At 49.4% G+C, this 17852-nt stretch overlaps 1 long non-coding RNA gene across 2 annotated transcripts; it reads right to left on the reverse strand.

The window, feature by feature from the left end:
* Nucleotides 1-2340: 2340 nt before the first annotated feature.
* Nucleotides 2341-13865, reverse strand: LOC134479036 (uncharacterized). 2 transcript variants are annotated; one of them, XR_010051990.1, is made up of 4 exons: nt 12954-13865; nt 12358-12488; nt 7987-9130; nt 2341-2874 (listed from the first exon to the last, which is right to left on the reverse strand). It is a non-coding gene; the product is annotated as an uncharacterized LOC134479036 (long non-coding RNA). The 2 variants fall into 2 exon arrangements; XR_010051989.1 differs by having other exon boundaries at nt 7987-12488.
* Nucleotides 13866-17852: the final 3987 nt, after the last annotated feature.

Here is a 17852-nt window from a genome sequence, read left to right on the forward strand (position 1 = left end):
CTGCCTCAGGGACTCCCCAAGGAACAGAGAGAGCTGGTGCTGACCCTTCCCTCCCCTTGGGCCCTGACTTCTGACTATCCATGGGAAGCCTCCTTTGCCCTGGCTCTCTCCACTCAGCTCAACCACCGTCACACATAGTGGGCAACCCCCAACCTGCAGGCCCCATGCTCTGTCCGTACCTCATTCCAGCTGTGCATCTGGACTCTAGGACGAACATCTGGGCACTGCATGCATGGGACCAGGAGCAGGCTTGGCACACAGACAGGAATTCTAGAGCAAGGTCCCTGAATCACAGGTCTAAGCAGGTCCTGGGGTCAGGTCTAAGTACATAAGGGGTAGATGAGTCCCAGAAGTGTAGCAGAGCTAAGCTGAGACAGGAGACATGGGGCTGTGAAGGGTGGAGATCACCCAGGTCTGAGCTGGGCAGGGACGACTCCAGAGGGTGAAGAAGAAAGACTGGCAGTAAAGACGAGGCCGCAGGTGCCCATCTGGGAGGCTAGGGCAATGCAGAGATGGGACTGGCCTCGGGAGGCAGGCTGGTGGGAAGATAAAGGCTTTGCACTTGTCCAGTGGGGAGGCCGTGACGGCTCAGAGGGCAGCAGCCACAGAAGTACCCAACCAAAGGCCTGGGGCAGCACAGCCCATCAGCTTAGCTCTGCACAGTCTAAGGATGCACCAGGCCTATCGGGAGCCCAGAGAGCTAGACGACAGGCACATGGATGGTGGTGAGCCCACAGACAGGAATGGGCTGCCTAGGAAGAGGGGGTGCACAGGCGCTGGGGCACAGTTGGGGTCTGCAGAGTTGGTCTGTTCCTGGCACAGGTGGTGGAAGAACGAGTGGGAGGGACAGAGGCTCAGCAGCTCTCACCTTCCATGCAGTGACCGTGCCCGCCACCATCCGTGTCCCACTTGTGATACATCAGACTGGTACCCCTTCCTTTCCTGGGGAAGGGGTAGTCTTAGAGGGTCACTGGGGGTTTTCTTTCCAACTCTGACTGGGACTGTGGCAAGTGACACAACAGCCATCCGAGTTCAGTCACTCTCCTGGGAATGCAGGGGTTGGGGGAAGGGCCCTCATTTAGCTGGGAGGTGATGACCTCCACCTTGGAAGGTCAGAGTTTGTCCTTTGTCACTGGCCTTGAAAGTGGACAATTTCAGTGGGCAAAAGCAGGGCTCAGTTGGGAGGGCAGGACTTGGAGAAGACAGAGTCCTGAGCCTGTGTGCAGGTTACACCTCTGGAACATCACTGGGGCCTTGTTCTCTGAACAAACTGCAAAGTGGGAAGATTGGAATGAGGGGAGTGGGCTTGGAGAGGAGTCAAGGCTAGGAGCGAGGCAAAGTTGGGGGTTCTGAAGGGAAAGGGATAGAAATGAAAGCACCCACAGAGCCTGTGGCTGGGCGAATGTCGCTGACTGACAACAGAGGGACGAGCTTAGGGTGTGATCTCAAAATCCACAGTCTTGGGCTTCCGGGGAGCTCTGGTAAGAATAACAATATCTATCGTAATTCCTTAAAGCTTCGAATTCTAGGGGAAATCTTAGAATAATTGAATCATTGACTTTCAGTCCCCGGGTTTATAAATGACAGCAATTTTGAATCTCAGATTGCTCAGAGGTGTTACAGACCAGCCTGCTCTCCCTCCCTCCCTGAGACTTACCAACACACGCACCCCTTGCTCAGTCCTTTGCACAGAGTGCCTGACCACCCTCATGACAACCCTAAGATGTAGGGATGATCAGGTTGGCCTGATTTTCCAGATGAAGAAACTGAGGCTCCATGAAGGCAAACCAGCGGCTGAGGTCACACAAACCCTCAGGCCTGAAAGTCAGGCCACCACTCAGGTCTCTCAGCCACCCCCTGCTGAGTGCTCAACTGTCCTGTGCGTACACCCCCAGAGGCAGGGGACTCTGTCACCCTCCCCAGAGCCACCTACCTGTCTCAACGTTGGACACATCTCTCCTTTACAAAGCCTCTATCCATTAGCTACAAGTGGGTCTTGGGAGACACCTCAGAAGGCAGGCCATCCCCTGGCCCGCTGAGGCTCTCCCACTGAGGTAGGGCAGAGGCTGCACCAGAAAACCCTGGAGAAAGATGGGTGGAGGTGGGTATCCTGAGGGAGGGAAGCAGCCTGAGGCATCAGGACTAGGCCTCTGGAAGACTAATGAAAACAAGCTCACAAGTTAGGCAGTGGGGGTGGGGAGTAACCGGCTAACTCAGAAATACAATCCCTACAGTCAGAGTTACGGGGCCTAATGAGACTGGAGTCCTAAGTGCTGTGGCTTTAATTTCTTGGCTCTTTGCCTTGAAAACTTATTCCACAAAACACGCCTGGGCCATCTATCCTCCCAGATGGCTTTTAAAGTGAAACTGTTTGTTACAGGGAACAAGAAACAGGGAAGGAGGAGCAGTTGGAACTGAGCGGGCCCCCTCTGCCCTCACCCCAGGTGGAAGCAACAGGTGGGGGTGGCAAGAAGGAGGGCCTGCAGGGGGAGCTGTGACCCCCAAAGAGCCCAGCCTCCAGGACAGAAAGGCACAACTCAGGACCAGGATCCCCATGTTAGTCAGAGGGCTTGCATCCGGCTGCTGGCTGCTGGAGTCAGAGACTCAGGAAGCAGGGCATCTAGATGTCTCCATTTATCTAGATCAATAATTTGTTTCCTTCTTTAACTTTCTCAGAGTCCTGTTCTCAGCTGCTCTGAGTGTGACATGGTACAGCCACTTTGAGGGCGAGTTGACGGTTTCTCACGGAGTTAATCATAGTCTTACCATACAATCCGGCAACCAGGTCCCCCGAGTATGTATCCAAGTGGTGTGGATGATTTTGAGCATCAAAGAACCAGCTGGAGTGCTGGTGTAGGCTCCATTCAGAGTTTGCTGAGAAAGCAACCCAAGAATGCAATAGGTGAATGGAGAAATTGTGGTATGCCCACCCACTGGAATATTACTCAGTAGTCAAAACGGAGTAAGCTAGCAAGTCAGCAAGGATGGATTGACTCCCACATGACTATGTTAGGGGAAAGGAAGCATTTCGCAAGAGTTACTTTTCTGTGACATTCAGAAAGAAGGTGAGACCATTGATGTTGAATGGATCAGTGGTTGCCTAGTACTTGGGAAGTAGGAAAGTTGAAGAGGGGTTACTCTACAAGAGTCTGAACAGCAAAACTACTGCACAAAACACAATGGTGGGTGAATGCCTTTGTTAAAATCCTTGGAATTTTCCAGTAAGAAAAAAAATAACCTTAATATGGGTATACATATAGATTAAAAATACAATCAATATCAGAGGACCCCAAGAGGAATATATGCTGGTGGTGACTCTGCACTGAGAGGATCTGAAAGCAGTGGTACCCTGGTCCCGAAGAACACATCTGATACTCAAACCTTGGTTCCAACACTGTTTTTCCAATAGGAACTATGAGATGGGGTTGGACGTTCCCAAGGTAAGCCTGGGTATCACAGGTGAATAGGACAGCCTCACAAAAGCAGGGAGACACAGGAGTGACCTGTTCACCTGTGGTCACAAGTGTATGGGCTCTGTTCTTATTTGTGGGGTGGGCGCCTTTGAAATCACTATACTGCACCCTGAGAGAAATGATGGAGTACGGAGGGGGGGCATTGTTTCCTCTCTGCCGGGGTGGGAAGTTCCAGATGAGCAAAAACAGAAGGCTAGAAGGATCCACGCAGTCACTGATGGATTAGTGGACGCATCTGTGGTTAGCCGAGCACAGGTGTGAATGCTTGTCTACATACAGGAACACCTGCATGGGTACATGCAGAGGTTAGTGTCTCACTCTGTGAGCTGAGGGGACCGGAAAGCAACAGCAGCTAAGACCACATCTGGTACTCAAACCTTGCTTCGAATATCATTTTCCAATGAGAAATATGAGGTGCTAAGATGGGGCTGGGCACTCCAGGGTGAGCCTAGGGTATCCTATAGTGTCAGGAAACAAGGATGTGTAGCACCCAGTAAACAGAACCCACCATGGCGAGGCTTCGGCACCGTGAATGAGCTAACAGAAGAGCGCTCGTTAGCCAAGCCTGAAATGATTTAAACAACAAAATAAAGTATCATCCAAAGCATGGAGTAAACATTCAGGACTCAAGTGACTGATGGGTAGACAGGAAGTGGATAGAAGATGTATGATATACCAATTGATAAAAGACACAGATAGAAGACAGACGGGATGGATGGATAGATAGATGGATGGATGGATAGATAGATAGATAGATAGATAGATAGATAGATAGATAGATAGATAGATGATTGATATATGGATGGGTAGACAAAAGATAGAGAATGCATGGATGGATGAATGGATGGATGGATGGGTAGATATGCAGACAGACAGATTGATCAACCAATCAATAGACAGATGATAGATAGATAGATAGATAGATAGAAGATAGATAATAAATTATCAGGAGACAGAAGATAAATGAGAGATAGTTGATATAAGAGATGGGTGATAAATGATTAATAGATGTGTAGATAGGTAAGAGAAAGAAGATAGACAGATAAATGATAGATGGATGATAGCTAATAGGTGATAAAAGATGACATAGTGGATAGATGAGAGGTGGATAAATAGGAAATAAGTAAATAGGTAATACATACATTCATACATATACACAGATAGGTAAATGGATAGATACATAGATAGATGATATAGACATACACATACATACACATAGATGGATAGATATAGATCAATGGATAGATAAATAGATAATATATATACACATACATACACAGATAGATGGGTAGCTAATAATACATACATACACACACAGATAGATGGGTAGATACATATATATACATACACATACATACATACACACATACACAGATAGATGGGCAGAAAATAGTACATACATACACATACATACATACACACATAGATGGGTAGATACATATATATATACATACACACATACATACACAGAAGGATGGATGAATGGATAGATAGATAATCTTGCTTATACAAGCCCTTCTAATGACCTGTGCAGACTGAAATGTCTCCTTCCTTCATTCCTGGCCATCTTCTCAGTCCCATCAGTGTTAGGGAGGAGGCTCCTGGACTGTGCTAATATCCCCTGGTTTCTCTGCCTCTTCTCCCCTGACTTCTACTCTAACATTGTATTCATTCCTGCTCCCTGCTTGGGATTTTCCCTTCAGATTCTGGTGTCTTTGGGTGACAGCTCAGGTCACTGATCTGAGACGTGCCTTCCTTTCTAACGTGGGCTTTAGTATTCCACATGTCTCCGAAGAATCACTTCAGCAACTCCCTACTAATTTTGATGTGTTGTTCTCATTTTCTTTCTGTTGGAAATACTTTTTAATTCCTCTTTTGATTTACTCAGTAACACATGGGTAATTTACAAGCCTGCTGCTCAAGTTTCTAAACATGTTGAAATTTGTTGTTTTTAGAGATCTTTCTCTTAGTGATTTGTAATTCCATTCTGCTGTAGTTAGATCCTCTCTCCAACTTGACTTCGTGACTCATTGAGATAGGGTCCATCCTGTCTACCTACAGTGAGCTCTGCCGCCGAGAGGAATGTTCCAGAATGTCAAACTGCTGCTGCTGAGGGTTGAGTCTCCATCTTGTATGATTATTGCAATGGTTTGTGTTAACTGCTGCCTTGGCAGAAGCTAGAATCATCTGGGAGAGAAATCTTTAGACTTGTGTGTAGGGTAACTTTGTCTGCGTTGTTTCTAGAAAGATGGGAAGACTTGACCACTATGGGTGGCGTCATTTCCTGGCTAGGATTCTGGGTTGTATAGAAGGGTTCTGAACAGTGACAAGCATTCATCGCCCTCTGCTCCTGGTGATGGACGCTGTGTGACCATTATACACAGATGGATGGATGGATGGATGGATGGATGGATGGATGGATGGATGGATGGATGGATGGACAGATGGATGGACAGACAGAGAATCTTGCTTACAGAAGCACTTCTAATGTTACCTGCACAGGTGTTTAGCACATCTAATGATCTGCTTTAGGTTCCTGATGTCTTGACGTCTCTGCCATGGTGGTCCGTATTGAACTGTGAGCCAAAATAGGCCCTTCCTCCTGTGAGATGCTCTGTTAGACTCACAGCAACAGCTCGGTTGCCAGGCTTCCCTCCCGCTTACTCCACCAGTGACTGAGGGAGAAGTGTTCTCATCTCCTGTGGTAAGTGTGGTTTTGTGTATCTCTTCTCTCAGGTCTCCGGTCACTGGGGTCTGTGAACAGGCAGGCTTGTGATATCCCTGGACACATCGGCATCATTGTCTTCCCTACCTGATGATACTGTTTGCTCTGAAACCTGATCAGCCACTCCAGCCATCCCTGCCAGAGATAATGAATGTTACCGTGTTGAGTGATGGGTGTTTCGTTTTGCTAGCTACGTGTTTGCAGGCTGCATTCTGGGACATAGCTAAGCTGCTCATAAACACTCAGATCTCCTGAAGCTCTGCCTTAAGAATTTCATACAGGAGACAGGAGCAGCCTGGCTGACTCATCTTTCCCTTCCACAGATTCAGTGTTCTGTCCCCACACAGCTCTCTTCTCTGGTGCTGTGGGCTATGGATTCCAGATACCTTGGTCTCCTGAAATGTCAACTTTGTCAGATCTCCTCTAGTCCTTGCTGGTCGTGGAGAGTGCTGTTCTTCTCAGCCCCATGGACTGCAAATTCTCGGCTGCATGCCAGGGAAGCTGTGGGTTCACTCCATTTGTTCCCCATCTCTCTTCACCACCTGATGACCCGTCTTTGTAAAGTGCTGTATTATATACCATCAGCCTCAGTCTCCACAAGTCCTTCATCCAAGAATAAGGAAAGCTGCAGGAGACTCCGGAGGCTAAGCCCAGCTCCAGATCAGGAGGCTGGCCCAGCTCTAGGCCTGTCACTAACTCCCTTGAAGTTTCAGGTCCGAAAACATCTAGACCTCGCTCCAGATACATGGAATCCCCTTCCTCTCTCACCAAGCTCTCCTTCCCTGTACACCCCGAGATGTCAGTGCCTGTGAAAGACCCTGGAAGCCAAGCTCCTACAGATATCCAGGGAAAAGACAGCTATCTGTCTGTTGGAGTATGGTGATTGGAGGCAATGGTGACAGGGTCTCTAGAATCAGCTGGGAGACAGGTCTCGATTAAATTAATTGATCTGGGATCCTGGACCACATAAATGGAGAAAGTTATTAGGCAGCTACGTGCATTCGTTCCCCTGATACTTGATTGTGGATGCAATGCGACCAGCTGCTTGGACATCCCCCGTGGTGACAGATTGCACCTTGAGCTGTACATTAGATACGTTCTATCTAGCTGTGATGTAACACCGTTTTCAAGGCTTATGATTCGAGAGAGATGAGTCCATGATGACAAGAGCAGAGGCGTGGCAGCTGGATCTGGAAGCTGGACCTCACACCCAAATCATGAGCAGGAAGCAGAGAACACAACCTGGGAGTGGGCGGGCCGCATAAACTCTCAGAGCCCGCCCCTAATGACAGACCGCCTCCCGCAAAGCCACGCCTTCTAAGCCTCCCAAACACTGCAGAGGGCATCTTATTCAAACCACTACAAATTGTAAGCTAAAACAAACCTTTTCTTGCTCTGTTGCTTTTGTCCTAGTATCCTGTTACTGAAATCAAGACTCTCATCCTTGCCGCTGCCTCTAATCGCTGAAACAAAGTATCTACTGCTGGGGTTCAGAAACACCAAGCTACATTGTTCAAGTGGGAAAACTGAGGCTCTGCGGTGTAGAAAATTTCACTATGCCCTACAGCAGGTTGGGAAGCCTAGAGCCTGCTTCACCCCCTCTGTGGGATTCCCCACCCAAGAGATCACTGTGAGGACCGTTCCCAGAAGGCAATTCTGTCCTAGGCATGGAGGATTGTGACAGGTACTTCTCCCCACTGTGTCCCCAACCCTACCTCAGTACAGCTTGTGGGAAGCTGAGACACTACCCGACACCCCCAGCTACAGGAAGTACTTCAAGAAGCTTACCCATGCATGTGGAGTTGAACATAGTATGAAACTGTGGAGATTTTCTTCATAGTACAGGGTGAGCATCCTTGCTTGTCATGTGGGAGACTGGAGTTCAGTTCCCTGATGCAGAAGCAAAAGGCCATGTTTGGGATGGTGGAGGTCCAATCAGGAAAGCACATGCTCTCAAGAAGGAGGACCTGAGTTCTGCCCACAGAAGCCAAGCGTAACTTGAATATAGAGGCACATGCTTATCATCCCAGCTCTGAACACGGAGACAGGCTGATCATGGGGCTGGATGATTTAGCTGGATCTGTGGGCTCCAGGCCAGTGAGAGGTCCTGAATCAAAGTATGAAGTACAGAGTCTACAAGAAATACAGGCACGGGAGATGGAGCAGAGACTGAGGGAACAGCTAACCAGAGACCCATCCAGTGGGCAAGCTCCCTTACACACTGTTGTGCTTGCAGACAGGAGCATGGCTGTTCTCTGAGAGGCTTCATCCATCAGCTTACTCAGACAGATGCAGACACCCACAGTCAAACAGTGAACAGAGCTTGGGGACTCTTATTGGAGGAGTAAGAGGAAAGATTGTGGAACCCCGAAGGGGATAAGAACCCCACAGGAAGACAGACAGAGTTAACTAACCTGGATCCTTGGGTCTCTCAGAGTCTGAACCACCAACCAAAGAACATACATGGGCTGGACCTAGGCTTCCCCACATATGTAGCAGATGTGCAGTTTGGTCTCCATGAGGGATCTGATTAACTGGAGCCAGGTTTATCCCAAAATGGGGTATGTTCTTCTAGCTGGGTTGCCTTGTCTGGCCTCAATGGGAGAGGATGCACCTAGCCTCACAGAGACTTGATGTGCCAGGGTTGGGGGGATAGCCAGGGGACCCCCCACCCACTCAGAGAAGAAGGGGAGAAGGGGAAAAAGTGCAAGGTTGTGGGAGGGGTTACTGGGAGGGGGCAATGAGCAGGATGTAAAGTGAATAAAAAAAAAGTACAGAGTGACTGTCTTAGTCAGGGTTTCTATTCCTGCACAAACATCATGACCAAGAAGCAAGTTGGGGAGGAAAGGGTTTATTCAGCTTACACTTCCACATTGCTGTTCATCACCAAAGGAAGTCAGGACTGGAACTCAAGCAGGTCAGGAAGCAGGAGCTGATGCAGAGGCCATGGAGGGATGTTACTGACTGGCTGGCTTCCCCTGGCTTGCTCAGCTTGCTCTCTTATAAAACCCAAGACCACCAGCCCAGGGACGGCACCACCCACAATGGGCTGGGCCCTCCCCCCTTGATCACTAGTTGAGAAAATGCCTTACAGCTGGGTCTCATGAAGGCATTTCCACAACTGAGGCTCCTTTTCTGTGACAACTCCAGCTTGTGTCAAGTTGACACACAAAACTAGCCTGTATAGTGACTGAGAAAGACACCAAGGTTTCCACAGGCGCTTATATATTGTATCCTGGCACCACACACACACACACACACACACATGCATGCATACATATATACGTATACACACATATACATACAGGTATTTAAAAACACCTATGTACATACACATTCACACGTGTATATACCCACATGTATATAGACACACAAATGCATACATACATATACACATACACACAGATATATATAAACACATGTATATATCCACACAAATGCATGTACACATATACATGTAAACAAGGTATACACACACAGAGGCACATGTATATATACATACAAAACAGATTGTGAGTTTTAAGTAAGAGGAGAGGACGAGGAGCCTGGGAAGAACAGGAGGGCTACAGGAGAAGGCAGCCATCTTCCTCTGGAGACCAGACCATCTCCAGGCCTATCATGTAACTCCAAGTTTCAGATTGGAAGGTTCTGGACCTAGCTGTAGATATATAGAATCCCTCCCTGGCTCAGTCCTTCCCAGGGCTCCCAGTGGCTTGGTCCAGCTTCTCTACAGCCTCCAACAAGAGCAAGTTGCAGAGTAGGGGCTTCAGCACAGCCCAGAGAGTCTCAGAGAAGCCAAAGCCATAGCCTCACTCCTGCTGATGTGGCTCAGGGCTCTGTCTGCTCCAGGTAGCTTCTTTCTTTATTCAGGTTCCTATCCCAGGGAAATCTACCCAACCTTCCCTCTCCCATGCAGATAAAGCAGCAAGAACCCCTGAGACACATTCACTCCTCATCACGCCCCAAAGGTGAAATAAGCCTTTCTACCCATGACCGGTGGATATCTTCTGCCCCTGCCAAGGTAGAGCTCAGCAGTGGAGGAAACAGAACCAGTGAGCACTGGAAGATGGGTACAGTGTGTTAAAGGGCTGTGCTTGGAGGGGCAAGAGTGCAAAGGCCTGAAATACTGTGGTCTGCTGGGAATGGAGCCCTGGGTTCTCACTTCTGATTAAGGAGTGTCTGGGGACAGAGATCGTCACCACCTGCCCATCCTGGGTCCTCTCTTGACTCACCTATCTGGGTGCTGTGCCGTGAGATGGCCCCACCCATATAAGGTTCTTTCCTGCCTGATGTGTGCTTTTCTGGTGCAGACCACAGCCACTGGGCATCCCCTCCTCTGACCTCTGAGGCCAGAGGTTTCTCAATTGAGGTTCCCACCTTCCCTGGTCTCACGTGCAACCTCCTCCATGCCTGTCGATGGTCTTTGAGGGAACTTCATGAACTGGACTTATATCCTTGCATCTGGGAGCAGACAGTGTGACCCTTAAGACCCTCTTATGAGAGGCCAGGGTGAGGATACATCCCAGATCTTTGTATGAACAGCACCTCCACCAGAAACAGGCAGAGGGTTTCCCACAGTGTCCCTGACAGACTGGCACTTAGGTCCAGAGACAGAGGCAGAACCTTGCTTGGGTGGCAGGTGAGCCCCTGTCTCCACTTGTCCTGGAGTTTCTATTGCTTCAAAGAAGCACCATGACCAAAAAGCAAGTTGGGGAGGAAAGGGTTATTTGGTTTACATTTCCTTATTGCTGGTCATTGTCAAAGGGAATCAGGACATTCGATGCTTTGAATGAAAATGGTCCTCATAGGCTCATGGGGAGCGGCACTATTAGGAGGAGTGGCCTTGTTGGAGGAAGTGTGTCACTGGAGGTGGGCTTTGGGGTTTCAGATGCTCAAGCCAGGCCCAGTGTCACTCTCTCTTTCTGCTGCCTGCTGTTCTAGCACCACGTCCTCATGTCACCATGCTTCCTGATGTAATGATAATGGACTAAACCTCTGAACCTGTAAGCCAGCCCCAATTAAAGGTTCTCTTTTTAAGATGCCTTGGTCATGGTGTCTGCTCACAGAAATAGGGCAGGAACCCAAACAGGGCAGGAACCTGGTACAGAGACTAGGGAAGGGTACTGCTCAGTGACTTGCTCCTCATGGCTTGCTCAGCCTGCTTTCTTATAGAACCCAGGGCCACCAGCCCAGGGATGGCCACGCCCACAATGGGCTAGGCTCTCCAACATCAATCACTAATTAAGGAAATGCCTTACAGCGGAATCTTATGGAGGCATTTTCTCAATTGAGGTTCCCACCTTTCTAGACTGTGTGTCAAGTTGACATCAGATGGGCCAGCACAACACCTCTGAACCTAATGACATATAGCCTTTGTTTCCAAAGACCTTTAATGCCTCATGTCCAGCACAGTGGCAGCCTCCTGCTTTTCTCTTGTATACCCTAAGAGGAAATGTGAACCCCTGTTTGTGCCCAGGGCACCAGGGGTGCCGAATGGTGAGTATTCCTCCAGTGTACCCTGAGCCTATAATCAGCAGGACAGCAAGTATGCATAAAGGAAGAAAAGAGGGGACTCCTAAAGTTGTCCCCTGATCTCCAGTGTGTCCCAGAATGTGTTTAGGCCACACCTCCCACACAAAACAAATACATAAATAAACAAAATGTAATAAGATATCTTAAAAGAGTACGTCATGGAGCCTGAAGACCCAGTCTCTCCTCCTATGACTATCTAATCATGCCAGATCTCTGGTAGGCTCAGGAAAGATTTGGTTTTTTATAAGTTGTCGGACCTTTTTTTTTTTCCTTTCTCACTTTCCATCTCGGGCGTTTTTCTTATCCTAAGCAGAAGCAGAAATTCATGAGAAGACAGGAGAGTAAACAGGATGCTGGGAGCCTGAGCAAAGGTTGGAGGCCGCATAATGAGGTGGCGGAATCCTCCCTCTCGAAAGGTCACTTCGCCAGCTCGGTCTGTAGCAAATATCAGTGCCGCACATGTGTTCCGCTGCCTGTTCGAGATGGGAGATGTAGTGGAGGCAGGGAAGCCGACCCAGAGGTGGTAGAAACAGACTGATAAACACCCAAAGGCTCAGAGAGGGAGATGCAATACACCCAGGTCGCACAGTCAGTGAGCACAGCTGGAAATTCAGGCCCTCTGCTTACCAGAGTCTCCTCTTCCACCGGCTGCCCTCAGAGTATTGCTAGAAGCCTTTGACTCTAATCCTATTATCACCCAGAGCTTCAGGGTCAGTCTGTGCCTGATGATGTCTGATGATGTATAATTAGCAGAGAGACTATACAGGGAGAGAATAATTGGCGCTGGTCAGTGGCGTGAGCCAGCCCTTCTCAAGCACAGCTCTGTGGAAGGCAATTGTAAGTAGAAAGACCCTTGTTATAGAAAGGCCAGTTGCTCAAGGGGGCTCAGGAGAGGGCTCAGTTAGGAAGGGACCCAAATTCAATCCCTAGTCCGCCCCCCCACCCCATGTAGAAAGCCAGGTGTGGTGATGTGCCTGTGTAATCCCAGCACAGGGGAGGCAGACACAGGTAAGTTCCCAGAGTTCCCAGTGTGAGGTCCAGGTTCAGGGAGAGACCCCCAACTCCTAAATAGGGTGACAGAGGACACTGGTGTGACACGGACTCTGGTTTCCCTTTGCATGCCCACATGTGTGCACACACTGACACAAATGCATTTCCAGATAGCCACCCACACACACAGACATACACACACAAGAAGACATCACTTGTCTGCACCCAGAGACCTGGGAGAAGAAGCTTGTGCTCAGAGATGTCCACTGTGGATTGATGACAAGGGAGAAAAGCTGTGAGGCCTCAGTGGTCCTGCAGGATGGTGGGCTCTTGACACCTGGCTTCTGAGGAACCGTCGAGAAGCTGAGTCCACAGCATGCCCAGGTGGCACAAAACCACAGGAGGAGGACTCACAGTTTGCGCCCCCTAGAGGATAGATGCTAAAACTGGCCAGAATGACCTTAGCAGAAAGTTCGAGCCGCACACTTGCTGCTTCTCTACCACGAACCACCAAGGAGGGGGCAGACACGGTCTTGAGCCATGCCAGTGTCCCAAACCCCTGGGGAATTCTGTGGCTGCAAGTGGGTGTCTGCTGAGGCTCTCATTATCCTGGTGGCTTGAAGCCTAGAGCCCCGCTCACATAAGCCTCAAGCTAGTCAAAGCCCTTCCATTCTATTCGGTTGCATCGGACTCCCATAATGCAGCACGCCCACAGCCCTCGTTAATACTGTACTTCCTTAGGGTGCCTGGCCAGCTGCACGGACGCGGACAGCCCTGTTGCTGTCTCCTAGTTTTCAAGCTCACTACAACCACCTGCACATCTATCACTGTTAGTGAAAAGCCAACCCTAAGGCAGGGGTATTGGGGAAATTTTACTCGAAGCCTCGGAGAATGGGGATCCAGGACCAGGGATGTTACCAGCCCTGCGTTTGGGTTTATTACGTTTTGAATCCATCTGTTTCTGGTACCATCGTCTGGCCTGTGCAGCTACGGCTTCCTCTCCCTCCCCAGCCCAGGGATTTTTGGGCAACACAGGCGGGGGTGTGCCCACAAGTCCCCCAACTCCCAGACTGTGTAGACATCTCAGATGGCAGCCACCTCTTGTTTGGATAGATCTAGATGTTCCGATATGAAATGTGGTGCAGCAGCTGTGCAGGGGAGTGAGGCTTCCTGGAAGGAGGAGGACAGAATCGAAGTTGAGAACATTCCACCGCACACCCCACCCTTGCTCAGCCCACAGCGCCTGCCATCCGCCCAGCATCCACACGGCTTTCTGTACTGGGACATCCTGGCACCAGGCTTCCCCCCCCCCCCCGCCCACGGGGCGGAACTCTTTCCCTGCAGGTCTCGATTTAGCCTGCCCCTCCCCATCTTTCTCAGGCTGCACCTCAGGCACAGGTATGAGGAGACAGGATTTTACTTAATGTTGTGTGCTTTCCTTTATCAGGCATTTTCCTGTCCAAGATCTGCCTCCTGCAAGCCTACGGAATTTGTTCTCTCTCGCTATTGGAGGAGGGGAAGCAGAGGCATAGAGAGCTGAGTCGTTTGCCATCCAAAATCACCTGGCTAGTTAAGTCATGGATGTTGGGGCCCCACTCAGGTTTGACTGGTACCAAATTATACAGGCTTCTGCTGCATCACTAAATAGACTATGAAGAGGCAGGGACAGAGATGGGCTTGAGGGAAAGATGGGAATTAAGAGGGCAGCAAGGAGGGGAAGGGCAAAGAAAGACCCAGAAAATGTCCTGGTAGGTCTCTGGGGGGCAAGGAGTGCAGAGGTGGCAGACAATAGGCAGAACTGGTCAATCAGACCCTGAGATCATCCCAATAGTGAAGCCAAGAACAAGCTAAGAGGCTCACAGAGGGTCTCCTCAAAAAGGGCCTCCTCACAGAGGGCCTCCTCAAAGAGCCTCTGTTCACAGCACTCTGCAACTGGAGAGGTTAAGGCAAAAGGGTACTAGGCCCCTAAGTATGTCTCAGTCTACCCAGGCTCCTCAGTTCTTTTCTGTGTTAATGGAACTCTTGAAAGAGATGGGCTTCTGAAGCGTTCCTGTGGCCTCGCTGTCTTTCAGAAGGTGGAGGTAGGAGGAATTCCTGAACAGAGACTGGCCCCACTATTTCCCCAAGACTCAAGCCCTCCCCATCCTCTGACCATTCTTCCTTCGCCACCCAGCTAGGAGCTTGGAAACATGACCCAGTTTCTGTTCCACAGGGTACCTGAGCCCTGGTCATTGTGCCCTCCCAGAGAGGACCTGCTCTTTGAAGTAAGAGCTGGCCAAGTGGCTAGACTGGCTGTTAGCTCTGGGGGTTCACATGCTTCCACTTCGCCAGCTCTGGGGTTACAAGTGAAGCTGACCATACCTATTTTGGAATTTTTTGTTTTGTATTTTTGAAGGTTGGTTGGCTGGCTGGCTGACTGGCAGGTTTGGTTGTTTGGTTGGTTTGGTTGTTTGGTTTGATTGGTTGGTTTGGTTGTTTGGTTTGATTAGTTGGTTTGGTTGGTTGGTTGGTTTGGTAGGTTTGGTTGGTTTGATTGGTTGGTTGGTAGGTTTGGTTGGTTGGTTTGGTTCTTTGGTTTGATTGGCTGGTTTGGTTGGTTGGTTGGTTGGTTTGGTAGGTTTGGTGGTTGGTTTGGTTGGTTGGTTGGTTGGTTTGGTAGGTTTGGTTGGTTGGTTTGGTAGGTTTGATTGGTTGTTTGGTTTGGTTTGTTGTTGGGTTGGTTGGTTGGTTGGTTGGTTTGGTAGGTTTGGTTGGTTTGATTGGTTGGTTGGTAGGTTTGGTTGGTTGGTTTGGTTCTTTGGTTTGATTGGCTGGTTTGGTTGGTTGGTTGGTTGGTTTGGTTGGTTGGTTGGTTGGTTTGGTAGGTTTGGTTGGTTGGTTTGGTAGGTTTGATTGGTTGTTTGGTTTGGTTTGTTGTTGGGTTGGTTGGTTGGTTGGTTGGTTTGGTTGGTTGGTTGGTTGGTTTGATTGGTTGTTTGGTTTGGTTTGTTGTTGGGTTGGTTGGTTGGTTGGTTGGTTTGGTAGGTTTGGTGGTTGGTTTGGTTGGTTGGTTGGTTGGTTTGGTTTGTTGTTGGGTTAGTTGGATGGTTAGTTGCTTTGGTTGGTTGGTTGGTTGGCTTGGTTTGTTGTTGGGTTGGTTGGGTGGTTGGTTGGTTTGGTAGGTTTGATTGGTTGGTTGGTTTGGTTTGTTGTTGGGTTAGTTGGTTGGTTGGTTGGTTGGTTGGTTGGTTTGGTTGGTTGGTTGGTTTGATTGGTTGTTTGGTTTGGTTTGTTGTTGGGTTGGTTGGTTGGTTGGTTTGGTTGGTTGGTTTGGTTTGTTGTTGGGTTAGTTGGTTGGTTGGTTGGTTGGTTGGTTGGTTTGATTGGTTGTTTGGTTTGGTTTGTTGTTGGGTTAGTTGGTTGGTTGTTTTGGTTGGTTGGTTGGTTGGTTTGTTGGTTGGTTTGGTAGGTTTGGTTGGTTGGTTTTTAAATGTGGGTCAACGGATGGAACTCAAGTCTGCATGCTTATACAACAAGCACTTTACCAACTGAGGAGCCAAACTCCCCAGACCCAAGTCCCTGTATTCCTGTAAAGGACAGATCTCCTCAGGAAGTACCAAAACTCTGTGTGTGGAGCCTGTTTGGTAGACTGGAGGACCGTCCTCAGAAGTCTTACTCCAACGTAGCTCTAAACTGGGTTCTCAGAAGGACAGCACAGCCCTCTAACAGGCTGGCAGTTTTTAGGAGGTGCAAATGCTATGCAAATGTCTCGCTCTTTATTGCCCAAGCCTGCTGTTGCACCTGCTCACAGTAACTCAGTCCCTGGCCTGGTGCTCTGCCGGGTGGGAGCAGCGCCAGTGGATCAGACACTTCTGAAGCTCTGACTAGTGGAACAGCCTGGACCCAGCAGGCAGGAAAGACAACCACCTACCAGGAACACACATCTATTCCTGGGTAAACAGCCACTGGGCCTTTCCATGGAAGGAGACCAACATGGTCAGTTTACCAGTTGGCCTCCTGGAGGAGTGGTGTCCCTTCAGTGGCTGGGCAGTAGCCTCTGCTGCTGGCAGTGGGATGGAGCAGCCCTGGCTCTGGAGCCCCATACTGTTGAACCCTCACACAGCCGCCCCCTTTATCTTCCCACCTGGGTGGGTAGGCAGTGGCAGGACCAATGTTCATGGTTGTATCGCCCTCGTTGTTTAGTGTTTCTGGCCCTGGGCATACTCTATAGTAAGCATGGATATGTGGTACAAAGATTGGAGCACTTATTAAATGCCTTATGTATACCAAGTGCTTAGTTGCCCTAGTATGAAATAAGAACTCTCATCCCATGTTACAAGCATAGGGCTGTCAAACATTCTTTCTAAGGTTGCTCAGCTAAGGATACCAAGGCTCTGACATAGGCCTTGCACCTCCAACACAAGGTCTCTCAATAGGTGAGAATAAATGCAGAGTGTGGAGGGAGTCCTGTCCCTAAGTCCGTACCCCTTCCATCATGTAAGGCTACCCAGGTTCCTGCCACCGAGCCCCACCTCCGTCCTTATCCAGCTTCACCGGAAAGACCCACTTCAGCAGGTAGCACATAGGATACAATCATCACACACGTACTATACACCATCCCTGCACTGAGACTCCTCAATGGGAGAGCCCCTCTGCTCCTGTGGTTGAGGGAGCTCTGATCCGGCTGAGGGACAGGAAGGGTTTTGCAAAGGCAAACCCAGAAGCCTCACCCTCACATGTCCACTGTGGGTGGGGCTGGATTAGCAGCCGGCGTCTTAGAAAGGTGGCGGTGGAGGTTTCCCCACCACAAAGCTTTCAGCTGTCTCGGATCCAGGGACTGACAGACCGACAGGCCAATGCTGCTTCAACTACAAGGCTAGCCTCAGCTTAGAGCATCACAGGCAGAACCTGCTGAGATAAAAGCTGGCTTTCTCCTCCATAGGCCCCCAGCCAGGCCCATAATGCCTTGTATACTCAGCTTTTTGTGGCTTCCAGAATGTAAATTTATTCTGTGTGCCGGCGCCAGGCACTCACCTTATCTGCATGTTACAGTCACCAGAATAAATATTAGGGACAAGCCGGTGAGCTCTGACTGTGTACACGAGTTAAACCCGCCAGCCAGCAGCTCATCCAGGCAGGGATTTCGATGGAAA

Source organism: Rattus norvegicus, chromosome 5 (assembly GCF_036323735.1).
Source record: "Rattus norvegicus strain BN/NHsdMcwi chromosome 5, GRCr8, whole genome shotgun sequence".
NCBI classification, from domain to species: Eukaryota; Metazoa; Chordata; class Mammalia; order Rodentia; family Muridae; genus Rattus; species Rattus norvegicus.